The 12,641-nt window shown below is 38.6% G+C and overlaps 1 pseudogene; it reads right to left on the reverse strand.

The window, feature by feature from the left end:
• The window catches only part of LOC139716659 (xanthine dehydrogenase/oxidase-like), a 62,819-nt pseudogene that overhangs the window by 16,934 nt on the left and 33,244 nt on the right, over positions 1–12,641 (reverse strand).

Consider the following 12,641-nt stretch of genomic DNA (forward strand, 5'->3'; position numbering starts at 1 on the left):
TATGTATTCACCACAGTGACGTAACAGTAGATATTTGTATCTCTGTTGATAATTTACCTGTATCTTTTTTACAATGTTATTCTGTTCATCGCATTGTGCTACTGATTTCTTAACATCTGTGTAGCAAGTGTTTCATTGTATTTCTAATTATTTTGTTTGTTGGAAGTGAAATAAATCAACTTGAAAACTGAGAACGAATTTAGTATTTCTCTATAGTCTTACCCACTTTACGCTCCATGGAATGTGTATTACATTTTTTTGTATATATATTGTACTTGGGTGTGGGAGGGGTGTTTGAAAGTTTTGATGTCTTTTTTTCTCTGGAAATTTGATAATCATTGTTTTGTTATAAAAATCTTCTTAACATAACCCAATAAGTCATGAATATCGCTGCACAACGACAACGTAACCACAGTTTGTCTATTCCATGACTGTGAGTAATAATTTTCTTATTCTAATGTTTAACTTATCGATCTATATTGTATTATATTTGTGGTATAATTATGTTATGCATTCTTTACATTTATGAAGTTTATTCATATTTGAGTTGCACAAATAAAATTTAAACCAAGTTCAAAACTTAATATATCTTTTATCCCTGTAAAGCACATATTACGATTTTTTTCACAACTTGTACATAATTCACTTTCAGTTTTCCCCAGTCATGCCAGTGTACAATGTAAGACAGTCTAATATGTGATAACCTTGCTGTCATAATACACTGACTTAGCAGGGATCGTCACAGAAAACAATACTGTCCATAATTATTTATAGCAATCTGTAACTATCCGTAACCATCCGAAAATATCCGCAACTCTCCGCAAGTGTTCAGAACTATTATGTGCCAATTCGTAAGAATATCCGCAAGTGGACGCAAGTATTCGCATCTGGTCGTATTTGTCCGTATCGCCCGCATTTTTCCCGGTATATGTTTTGAATAAATTTTCTAGTGACGGCAAAGGATCCGCGGGAGTCCGCAGAAAAATGACTTTTTTGGACGTAACGCCGGACGCAGAGCATTATGTGACTGGGGCTTAAGACCAACATAACAAAATCATTGTCCGACGTATTATTCTTCGTTTGGTCATTATTATACAGACTTAAGTGATTACATTACACACACAAAAGAACATGACTATCACGGAAACCACGTGTACCTAGGCTAAATCAAATACCTAATACGGGATAGCTTCATAAGATCATTTGAAGCAATCGGTCAAGAAATTCTCATGTCACATCCAAAACAGAAATTAACCCTTGACAATTTTCATGTCTTCAATTTAGACGTCTTTTCGGAGGCAGAAATGATTGGCGGCTTCCTCTGTCGTGGGCCTCAATGTGCCGATTCTCCTCTGAATGATATGTAAAGAATGCATTCTATTAGTTCTCGGGAAGTGTGTCAGCGTATCAAAATAAGATGTGAAGTTACTGCCTAACGCTAATAATTATTCATTTTAAAAGCACAAAATGCCAGTCTCTGATCTCTTATACAGCCTTTATTTTAGTCATCAAGTCTATTATTTAGGCTAAGGCACAACAGAGCCTACTGACAGTCTTAACACGTTTGGTTTCACCTACTCATTCTCTTGCGCCCTAAATTGAGAACTTTTGTTTCATTGCATGTTTTAATTACTTCAGGGGACAATGTAAGAGACCCGATGATTGCACGGGCTTGCAATATCACGTCACCACGTCACAGTCCTCTCATATCATCCGTCTGTCCTATATACGCAAACAAAAGACGATGATTTAATAACATTACACAGTCTGACAGATCCAAGCTCCACCCACAGTCAGCAAATAGTTCGAGGTCCAGCGCAGTGATGCGACCATTTGTGGTGAATCCAGATCGATATTTAGCCAGAAACGGAGTTCGGAATCCTTTCATCAGCGTGTCGTCTTTACGCTCCAGACACAGCCTCACCGGTTTGCCAGTTCTTGTACCCAATAAATTAAAAGAAAGCAAAGAAGAATGTATTATATGTAAGGGTGGGGCCTTAACGTACAAACTCTTCAGAGCTCACGGCATTGCCTCTTGTTCAAGTTGTCATTCAATTAATGATCAATAAGACATTGAAGAGATGCCAAAATATAGCACGATTTACTAAAGATTAATGAATTTTTTAAATTTAACTGTTTAATTAATAATCATAACGTTAAGCATCATGTATCGTGTATTTGGACGCGATAGGGTCTGTTGACATACCATACCGGCAGAGACAAAAGAGAGATATAGTTTTTTTTAAGGCAGTTCGGGTTTTGATACCGAATGCCATCTACGGACACGTCCTTTCAAAACAAGGACGCGACAAGTCTCGAGCATTTGGTTCCATTAAACATCGGCTGACTACAGTGCCAACATTGGAATCACATGACCATGTATAGACGGCGCCCCAAAGATCCCGGATTTGGTAGATATCAACTATGAGTAGCTCTCTGTGCAATGTTCTCAACACATCATTTATACAAATCTCAACTAATATCATTGCCACTTAACGCTCTATCTACACTCAAAACCTTGACACTACGTATTTACAGTAAGGGAAAATATCAGCAGTGGTTGCCAATCAGATTGACGACCCTGATCAATGACAGTGCAAACGTTGAGGAAATCCAAAAATGAAAATAACTGCCAGTGGGATGCGTTGTATCCCATTTCCACGACAAAAACAAAAAACAAAAAAACAAACGCGCCAAATAAGCGCTATCAGCAGGTTGTCACTTACATGCCCTGGCTTTTGACTATAGATACATCGCACCTTCTTTTCTTCGATGAAAACCGACACAGAGATTATGAACTATGTTGGTCCATGTTTGGAAAATCTTTGACATAAATCACGAAAGAATACAAGTATACTCGATCAATAGCTAAGCCATCGATGAAACATTTACGATTTAGTTGGAAAATGCTCTAATCATAATATAAGCAAATTATGTACTTCTGCGCAGCAACTGCAGTCACGAGGGCATACTGTATTCTGTGGTCCTTCCCTCCAAATCCTCCACCAAGTCTGGGGGTGCGACATACGACTCGACTTGCTGGTACCCCAAGACAATGGGCTACATTCATCTGCAAACAACATGAAGGAATTTGTGGACATTCGTGGTATGAACTTCATAATCAATTTAGAAGTAAGCTGCAAATGAAAGGTTAGAATGTTGATAATAGATGGTCCGAGAAAAATATTCATGTCACAAAATGAAGAAATCGAATCAACTCCCGTTTGAAAATTGATGTTGACTTTTCGGATTTATTGGGAAAAAAACGCCTGTAGAACGTTAATGAGAAATTGTAGACCTTTAATTCGATAGTAATCCAGTCAGTAACAGAGGTATCGCGTATTGAGAACTTCGACAAGCAGCAAGCATGTGGTTCCGATTATATTTACCGTATAAGGTAAACATACCTGCACGTGGTGCAAATTCTGTGATGTGACCGTGATATCCATTCCATCGCGCTCCAAAGGCTTTGCGATGCACACTCGGGGCTCCATATAAACGTGGTCCTGGCCTCCGATATGGAACTCACCTTCGAGTATACTAGAGGCGTTTTGCATTCCGGCGTCGAGGTCTCCCCTCGTTAATACCCTGGGTTCTGCAGTCAGGTACGATTTGAATTTGATGGCGTCCTGAAATAATGAAAGAACCTAGTTACCAGCAGTATTTCATTGTTCACATCCCGTAATACCCCCATTCCACAGAGACTTTTTCCTCATCGGTCACTCATCGGAAGCAAGGTTTGTTGCTTCCGGCCACTGACCGAAATGTATCGGATAACAGCCCGATGAATCCGACTTGTGTTGGGCGACTATCAGGTTAGTGTCAGACTTGAATTGAAAGGGTATTTGATTGATTGATATCCACTGTAGTCCGCAGGCTGAATTGCAGACATTATACAGAAATAAGCACGATTGTTATAAAATATGTACAAGATTGTGCAGTATAAATACATAAGATGAGAGAGAGAGAAAAAAGGATATCAAACATATTCATGCACAATATTAACAACAGCAAAACAAACACATATTATACATTTCCGTTGAGAATATTAAACATATCAGTTGAGACGAAATCGTTCGATGAAGGAACTAAGCTCAAAGCTTAGTTCGTCATCGGATGCCTTTCCTGATCGAAAGTCGAATTAATGTCGGATGAGTGTCGAGTCAGTCTGTTGTGTGTCAGTTTTGTATTGCTCAGTTATTGAGCGTGTCTGGCCGACGTCCGGCAACAATCGGACACTCATCTGATTCAAATCTGCTTTCTACCCGACGTGTTCGAGAGCCGTCCAGCACAAAATTAATGTAACACTTATTGGAGGGTAGACGATATTCTGCACCGTCCGTTTACTATCCGTCAAGAGATCTATGGGTAAATAGCTCATCAACTCAACAGTCACCTGACACTCATCGTACACTCATCGTATAGACCTAGTGATACCCGCTGGCCAACGGTCTATAAACGGAGGGTGATCCGACGGTCAGCCATCACCGACTCCTTGACAGACAATAACCCTTTGCTACATCCTGATTGTGAAGATTGGGAGTCGATGACCAAGTACCCTTTTGCGTATTAAAGTGGAAATGTGGATTGTGTGAATGCTGGATAAGAGGACTACAGCATTTGTAAAGTCACGTTTTGAAAACGAAAACGAATTCCACAAAATTGAACTTTTTTTTCTGTGAAAAGTTCACATTCCCTCGACTTGGCACTGATGATAAGAGAAAATCCCCGCCCTTTCTGGGTGAGGTAAATAAAGTCTTATTGTTAGATGACAGCAAAGTGAAACAACTATATGTTATATTTTTTCTTATATTTTCCTGACGTCCTTTTCCATTTGGAGACTTCTCATCCTGCGATGGCACCACCGAAACTGTATGATTCATAACTTTTCAACGGATTGACCGTTTTTTTTCCCCTCAAAATTAGGTCACTAACGTGTTCTACTAACGTTACTGCATGTACTAGTACTTAATCCATGTGTACATTTCAATGTATTCTTCTTCAAGGGCCAGCAGACCCTAATGTGCTCCTATAAACCTAAAATGTCAGTGGACTATCGTACTTATGCAAATTTACGCCTATGTACGGTTCCCGAGGATTCAACGACAGAGGATACTGTTGAGACCCAGGGCTCCCTCATAATTAGAAAGTACAGTTGAGTTTACGGAAGTAAAATAAGAAGTAATGAAATAAGTATCTGTTTATGGTACGAGCATTGTTGTTTTGAATTGTTTTAGCTTCCTTCTTATCTAAAGACTTCAGGGATACATTAACTTAAAACTATCATCAGGAGGCGTACTGTTTGAAAGAGTCCGTTTGACCGCCTGCTTCCGAGTTTGGCGCAAATCAGCCCAATGTCTGGTCTGAGTCTGATTACTATGCGATTACTGACTGACTAGTCGGACTGGTGTCCTGCGATCGTCGGAAGTGTTGGGCCAGTGCCAGATCACCCTATAATCACAATCAGATGAACAGATGACAGATTTCCGGCGGCTACCAGGCTTCGATCCGATTATTCCGATCAACGTCAGATCTTTGTTGGATTAGCTAGAAATCAGGACCCCCAAATTCCGCTTGTCGGCTCAGATTTCATCGGAACTCATCGGAACGCCGAAGTTTTTGGTATTTCGGGGATCAGATGAGCCTCCGATGGCCAGTGGAATGGAGCGTTTACATACACGTTGATGACTTTTACGAACGTGTTTGGTTATGTCTACCAGCTAAAATCCGATGTATAGGTCGAAATACCCCAGAACACAGTGACACAGTGAGAAATTGATTCAAGCTGGGTTGTTTTAATTCTCTTTATGGTATTTGTTATTGTCACTCATATTGTACCACTTCGTGAGATGAAGTTTAGTGCATTATTGGACAAGAGTGCGTTTAGTGTGAAAGATTATTACCGAGGTGTATAGCTATATCTAAGGGCTCTCAATTCGCATTTTCTTTAAAATGAAGTGATCTTCTATGAACAAAGAGACACACAAATGTCACCTCAAGGGTCGTAATAACTTGATCCAGCTCTTGGTATTCGACTTGTACTAAGGTAGCTGCCCTCAGGGCGGTGTGACGATCCCGAGCTATCACTAGCCCTATAGTTTGCCCTACTGCATGGACCTGCAAATGACAACAAATAAACAATACTATAAGACTCCTGCAATAAAGCGGTGAAATGTCTCCAGGAATCAATGCATGACACTGAGGTAAAATACTTCCGACCCCTTCGTCTTTACTCGAGACACCCGTTCAACATTCAGTGTTCTTTACGTAATTTTTTTTTTCAAGTTATCAAAGTTTCTTATTTCTTAAGTCTCTTTGGCAAGCATATTGTTATCAAAGAAATATGAAACCGGGTGGCATACATCAAAGTCGGGTAAAATGCAATACGTTAAACGTCCAAAGTAAACTTGTCAGGAGTAATGCCAGAGGGAAAGATATATGTCAAAGATTAAATTTAAATTTAAATTAAACATTAGCAATCAGCTAAAATGTAACGAAATGCAACCACCAATATCTGCATGTCTTCACTGCCGTATTATCTTACAACCGTGGAAAAGCTAGGCTCAGTGCATTCTATTACATCCACAAACATTTTACCGGTACTTCTTTCTTACCTGGAAACATTTAAACAGTATTTGTCACTGTAATGGTTTTATATTGAGGGATAAAACTACATTTTAGTTTCGTAAATTTTTCGTTTTCCAGCATTACTACGACATGCGCAATAATCGATAATTAAAATGCATGTATTATTTGCATATTTTTGTTTGTTTGCATATGCATTTCTAATATTCGTCAATCTTTTTTAGTACCACATAAATTATGTTGATGCATATTTCAACCCTAACGCGATTAAAAAGTACATGGTCTTCATTAAACATTTTCATAAAAACGAAAACCTCTCTCCCCAAAACCTGTAGATGCATACCTCTGAAGACACGAAACATTCTTCCAGAGGATCTAGGATCTGACAATTAGAGGCTGGCACGTCTTTGTGAGATATGAAGTCTATCACTCCAGGAAGAGCCAAAGCATGAGCGGGGTCCACAGACCTAGCGGTCAAGCAAAACAAATCAGGTTCATAAAGAAGTACAATGAAGACAAATATCAAAGGGCAACAGAAAACATACAGCCACCACTGCTAAACAAATCATTAACAAGGGGAAAACATAAGCCCAACATCCAGGGCTATAACGCTGCACACACCTAGATCACTCGGGCACCATCAATATTGCCATTATAGTGTTCGGCCATAGTAATTGTTCTGATTCTCCTGCTTTTTCTGTGGAAACTTCCTGTATGACATCATTACTGATAACCCATTTGTTACCAGAGGCGGTTACATTTCTGTTGCAGGACAAATCTTTCTTTAAAATAGTCTATATTTACACTCAATACTTACACAAGTTTGGCATGTGGTCTGATGCTGAGCACGGGGGCAGCAGATAGTTCGCCTGAAAGAATATTGTAAAAGTGAACAGTGGCTGACTACATCAATACTGTATATAAGTTCATTATTATCACGAGGGCTTTTAAAGCAAGATGGTGAAAATTCGATCAATCAATTAAGCAAAGCAATTCTCGTCTTAATCATTTTTTCTCCTTTTTAGGCTGCTAACCGTGTATGTGTGATGAGACTGCATCAGTGAATATTTTCATGCTTCAGTAAATAAAAATGTGGGATGAAAAAGTAGTTTTGGGCTGTAAGCCAGCTCAATAGATATGGAGAAATGTAGGGGTTGATTATGACATGAATAAGGGAAATCGCAAAATATGTTATTCCTGTGTGAAGTATACCGTCTGAGAAGTGTTTGCTATCTCTCACGGGTATGGGAAACATGTGCAATATTGGTTTAAGCAGATACATGTACCCCCTTTTAAAAGGGATCTATGCCGCGGTTGTTTAGGGCTGGCGTCCACTAGAGCCCCGGCAAGATGAGGAGAGTTTGCTGAAGCAAATTATGTCATGTCGGCATTCTTTCCGAATCAGATGAGAAAAAAAAAAACTATGTGAATCATAGTTTCCTGGGACGTTACTATGAATCTGTGCTTACTGAATGCAGGCATACCTGAGGGTGTAGCAGGAATCAATAGGGAAAGATGCGAAATAACGCACTAACAAGGTAACGCCAGGAATGGGAATATCATGGACTAGAATGACTTTCCGACAATTATTTACATACGCGGACAACGAGGAAAAATGCAAAGTTATAAAGCCGCGCAAACTTTTTTTTCTCATAAGAATAATAGTGCCTGCTTGCCGTCATATCAGGCTCCTCTTCATCCTCTTCCTCCTCCTCGGCACTGCTACCACCCTCGGATGAATCAGGCATCGGGGCGTCTGCGATATTGGCCTTGGGCCCTTGGGTATGTTTACATTCACCACTTCATTACAAAAAGAAGATAGCTGTCGGATGGAATCCTTGACTCTCTTTTCCGACGTCTGAATAAAAAAAAAAAAATGAGGATAAACCCCGACGCGTTGCAACCTTTAACTCTCCCTGTCTCTACCGCGAATGTTCGCAGCGACTTTGCGCACTCGCTTATACAGATCCGCATCAGGTCTGCAATTTCCTGAAACATTCCGGATGAATACCGCATGTCTGAAGCTGCCCACACCGCGGAGGCTTTCAGGACGGGGAAAGAAATTTTGCCCACTCCCGAAGTTGCGGAAGCGTGAAAGGGTTTAGGAATGATAAAGACAGTGAACGGAATCTTCCAAAAAAGAATGAATGCGGATCCACTTAATTTGCGTTCCACGTCTTATCCAGGCCCTATCTTTTTTTTTTTCTTTTCTTTTTTATCTGCTCGATACAATTTGTTTCATTGTTACATATTTTGTAAAAAATCATCCTTGCAATCTACATTTGCATTCCCTACTGAGGGGCAGAAACCAGCAAAATTGACTCCGGAAGAGGCAATTCCGTGGATGTGACGGAGGCCTCTATGTAAGATTCGCCCGAGTTTGGCAAGTGCTCACGAGGAGGAAGAGGAGGAGGAGGAGGTATAGAAAACCCAGAAGTGACGACTAGCAGGCATATGACAAAGCTCAATGTTGTTCGCTTATCCAAATGGTTGCTGGAAAGTCAACCTGATTGTCCTAGTCCACGACTTTACCTTTCCTTGTGTGACCCGCGATGCACTGTCCTACTACGATCAACATTTCGCGTCCTTCCCTTTTGATTCCTAGGACACTCCCAGGTATATCTGTAGTCAATACGTACATAATCGGGGTAATGTCCCAGGAAACGATTGTTCACACACCTTTTCCGCGTCTGACGCAGAATTGATTTGATTTGATTTTGATTTGATTTATTTACTCAACGACCCTCATGGGGTATGGGAGTACAATGTCAATTGAAAATACACAAAATAGAAAAATTTCAAATAAGATTTAACATATATACATGCATAATGTAAATATATACAAGATTTCATCATAATTATCAAATACAATTTGCATAAAAGTATGTTATAAATAATTGTACAAATGTAAATCTATCACATATATTACGAACAATGCAGGCACTGCCTGATGCAAATAATCACACAAAGGATACATAGAATAAACTAAATAAAACGAAATAATAAAGTACAGTAACTAACGGAAAAAAAAGGACAGCATTACTTTACAAAACCTTGAGATATTTGACAAAGTCTTTTTCTTAGTGGAATTGAACAATTGATCATATTCAAATGTGGTAGGATATTTCCTATAATACTTCTCGAGAAATGTTTTACGTTCCGTCTTAAAGAAGGGACATACAAACAAATAATGGAATTCATCACCAATATCGTTTTTAGAACAATGAGTACACAGACGTTCAGTTCTTGGAATGTCTTTGTAACGCCCAGGCACTATTGGAAGCTTATGATTGAGGCAACGAAAACGTGTTAGAGATTTCCTATTATTTTCATTAAGACGAGTCAGGTACTTTTCAAAGCATAACCGCTGCTTAAAAGTTCTATAAACGGTGTATTGATTGTTTAGCTCAACATCACTGTGCCACTCCTGCTGACTCATATCTTTAATTTTTGTATCTACTATTCTTTTGAATGTAGATAAAGACAGGTTACTTGCTTGACTCTTCCACACATCAGAAAGGCCTAAGCTATCGAGAATATTCTTTCGAGAATATTCTATCGATAATATTCTTCACTTTGAGAATCCAACCCATCTGATTTTTCCCTTTCAAAAAGGAGAAAAATTCAAAGCTATAAATGATGCTTGATAATTTAGCTGATTTCCCATTTACGAGACAATACCAGAACATTAGCATTCGACTAGCGACAGTTTTTTTTTTTCTAGTTTGTAGCGCCCAAGTACATCGTGAGTCATACGATTGGGAGTTCTCTTGTTCAGACCAAGCAATTCTTTACAGAACTTCAAATTAAACGTTTCAATTTGAATCACGTTTTCAAAACCGCAAACCTCACACCCATATGACAGTATTGGCAATATCAATTGATTAAATAGCTCAAGTTGAATATCGACAGGTAGACAAAGAGATGCAATTTTGCTCTTCATGGAGTACATAGCTCTTTGTGCTTGAGTCACTTGTTTATTTGTAGCTCTTTTGAAGCTATTGTTGTAGTTGAAAGTTGTTCCTAAATACACGTACTCATCAATTACACTTAAAGGTTCATTGGCAAAATAAAACTTCGGAATATTTCTCACTTTTCCTCCAGAAAAAATAACAACCTTCGTCTTCGTGGTATCAACATTAAGATGCCACAATTGGCAATAATCAGAAGAGCGTTAAGAGCATCTTGTAAATCATTCGCACTTTCAGCAAGTACGATAGTATCGTCAGCGTACAAAAGAGTGAATAGATTTACATAAACATCAATTTCTTTCTCATAAAAGCAATCGTGAATTGATGTAGACAGAGAGCTCAGACCATTGTATCTCTCTTGTAAAAAAAGATTCACAATCAGTCAGGTACAGTGCAAATAAGATTGGAGACAAATTTTCACCTTGCCTTACTCCTACGTTACTTTGAAAAAAAAAAATCTGATTTCTTACCACCGTATGAAATGCAAGATTTAGCGTTGTCATAAATTTTGACTATTACACGCAACAATTTTCCATCAATTCCGTCCTTCAGTAATTCAATCCAAAGCGAACTTCGATCAACTAAATCAAAAGCCTTTTTTACAATCCACAAAAGCACGATACAATTTTTTCTTTTTTTGTAAATGCCAATCAACAATTGCGTGCAATGAAAAAATATGATCCATCGTAGAATAACCTGACCGGAAACCGGCTTGAACTTCACCAAGCAGATCGTAAGAGTCAATGAACGAATTAATGCGTTCATTTAGAATAGCAGTGAATAATTTACCAACGCGACTTAAGAGGGTGATACCCCTGCAGTTATCAGCAGCATCAGGTGAGCCTTTACCTTTGAACAAAGGTTTAATCAAGCCTAACACCCAGCTTGAGGGTATAATGCCTGTATCAAGCACTTACATTAAACAGTTTGGTAACAAGTTTCAAAAGAGATCTAGAACTATTCTTTAACAGTTCGTTTAAAATGATATCATCCCCAGGAGCCTTGTTATTTTTAAGACGATTAAGTTGCTACATCACTTCGGACTCATCAATTCTTCGATTCATTCAATTCATAATTCATACCGATGCCATAATCAAGGTCTAGGACATCAGTATTCGAAGCTTGATTGTTTAAGCTTTTAAAGTGATCAAAGAAATCTTCTATTGAAATATTTGAAGACTCTGTAGTTCCTTTTTTGTTTCTACTTATAATATTCCAGTAGTCTTTCAAACTCCTTATGTTAGTATGTAAGTCAGCAAAGTACTTTCTTCTCTTTGATCGTACACTGTCGTACAAAGTTTTTATAACTCTTGCCGATTGCTCTCTTCTCATCCATATAATCTGATCTATTTTCTCGACATTTGTCTTTCATTTGCATGATTTTTTCCCTATATTCTTTGCACTCTTTATCAAACCATGGCTGTGATCTAGAAAGAGTCATTTTACTAATGTGCGATTTACTCTTCATTTCGTGCAGCTTTCCAGATGAAGAAGCCGCATTAACATATACATCTTGCAATAGATTGGTCGCTCTGTCGATGTCCTCTTGACCAACATCATCAACATTCATGGACTCGATAAAGGAATCTAATTCGGATATAGCAAAAGCGTTCAAAGTGTTATTATTGTTATCATCCTTCTCGGAACTATTGTCAATACTTTTCAAAAAAGGAACAGTTGATGACGATTTTACATGGATACTTAAGACGATCGGGCAATGTTTGTCAGACAAGAGTTCATCAAACATATCCACATAAAAGTTACTGAAGTTCATAAACAGGTCAGATGAGGCTATTGCGTAGTCAATGGTGCTAACATCTGCACGTGTATCGCTACCTTTACCTTTATCATCACCAACTCTACCGTTGACAATATATATAGATCTAAACATTTACACAGTTCTATCAATTTAAACCCATTGATATTGGTTATGTGATCCATATTGTATCTGTCGGTGCAAATACCAAGAGATTCAAGCTCATTTCTTGCATTGAAAATCGAATCATTCATAAAATGCAAACCGGTTTCATTTTGGATTTGATCCTCAATAGTAACAAAATCTTGGAGACAAGCCGTCCTAGAATT

The sequence above is a fragment of the Diadema antillarum genome, unplaced genomic scaffold (assembly GCF_040938485.1).
Source record: "Diadema antillarum isolate AM-2024a unplaced genomic scaffold, OU_Dant_1.0 scf00000068, whole genome shotgun sequence".
Lineage (NCBI taxonomy): Eukaryota > Metazoa > Echinodermata > Echinoidea > Diadematoida > Diadematidae > Diadema > Diadema antillarum.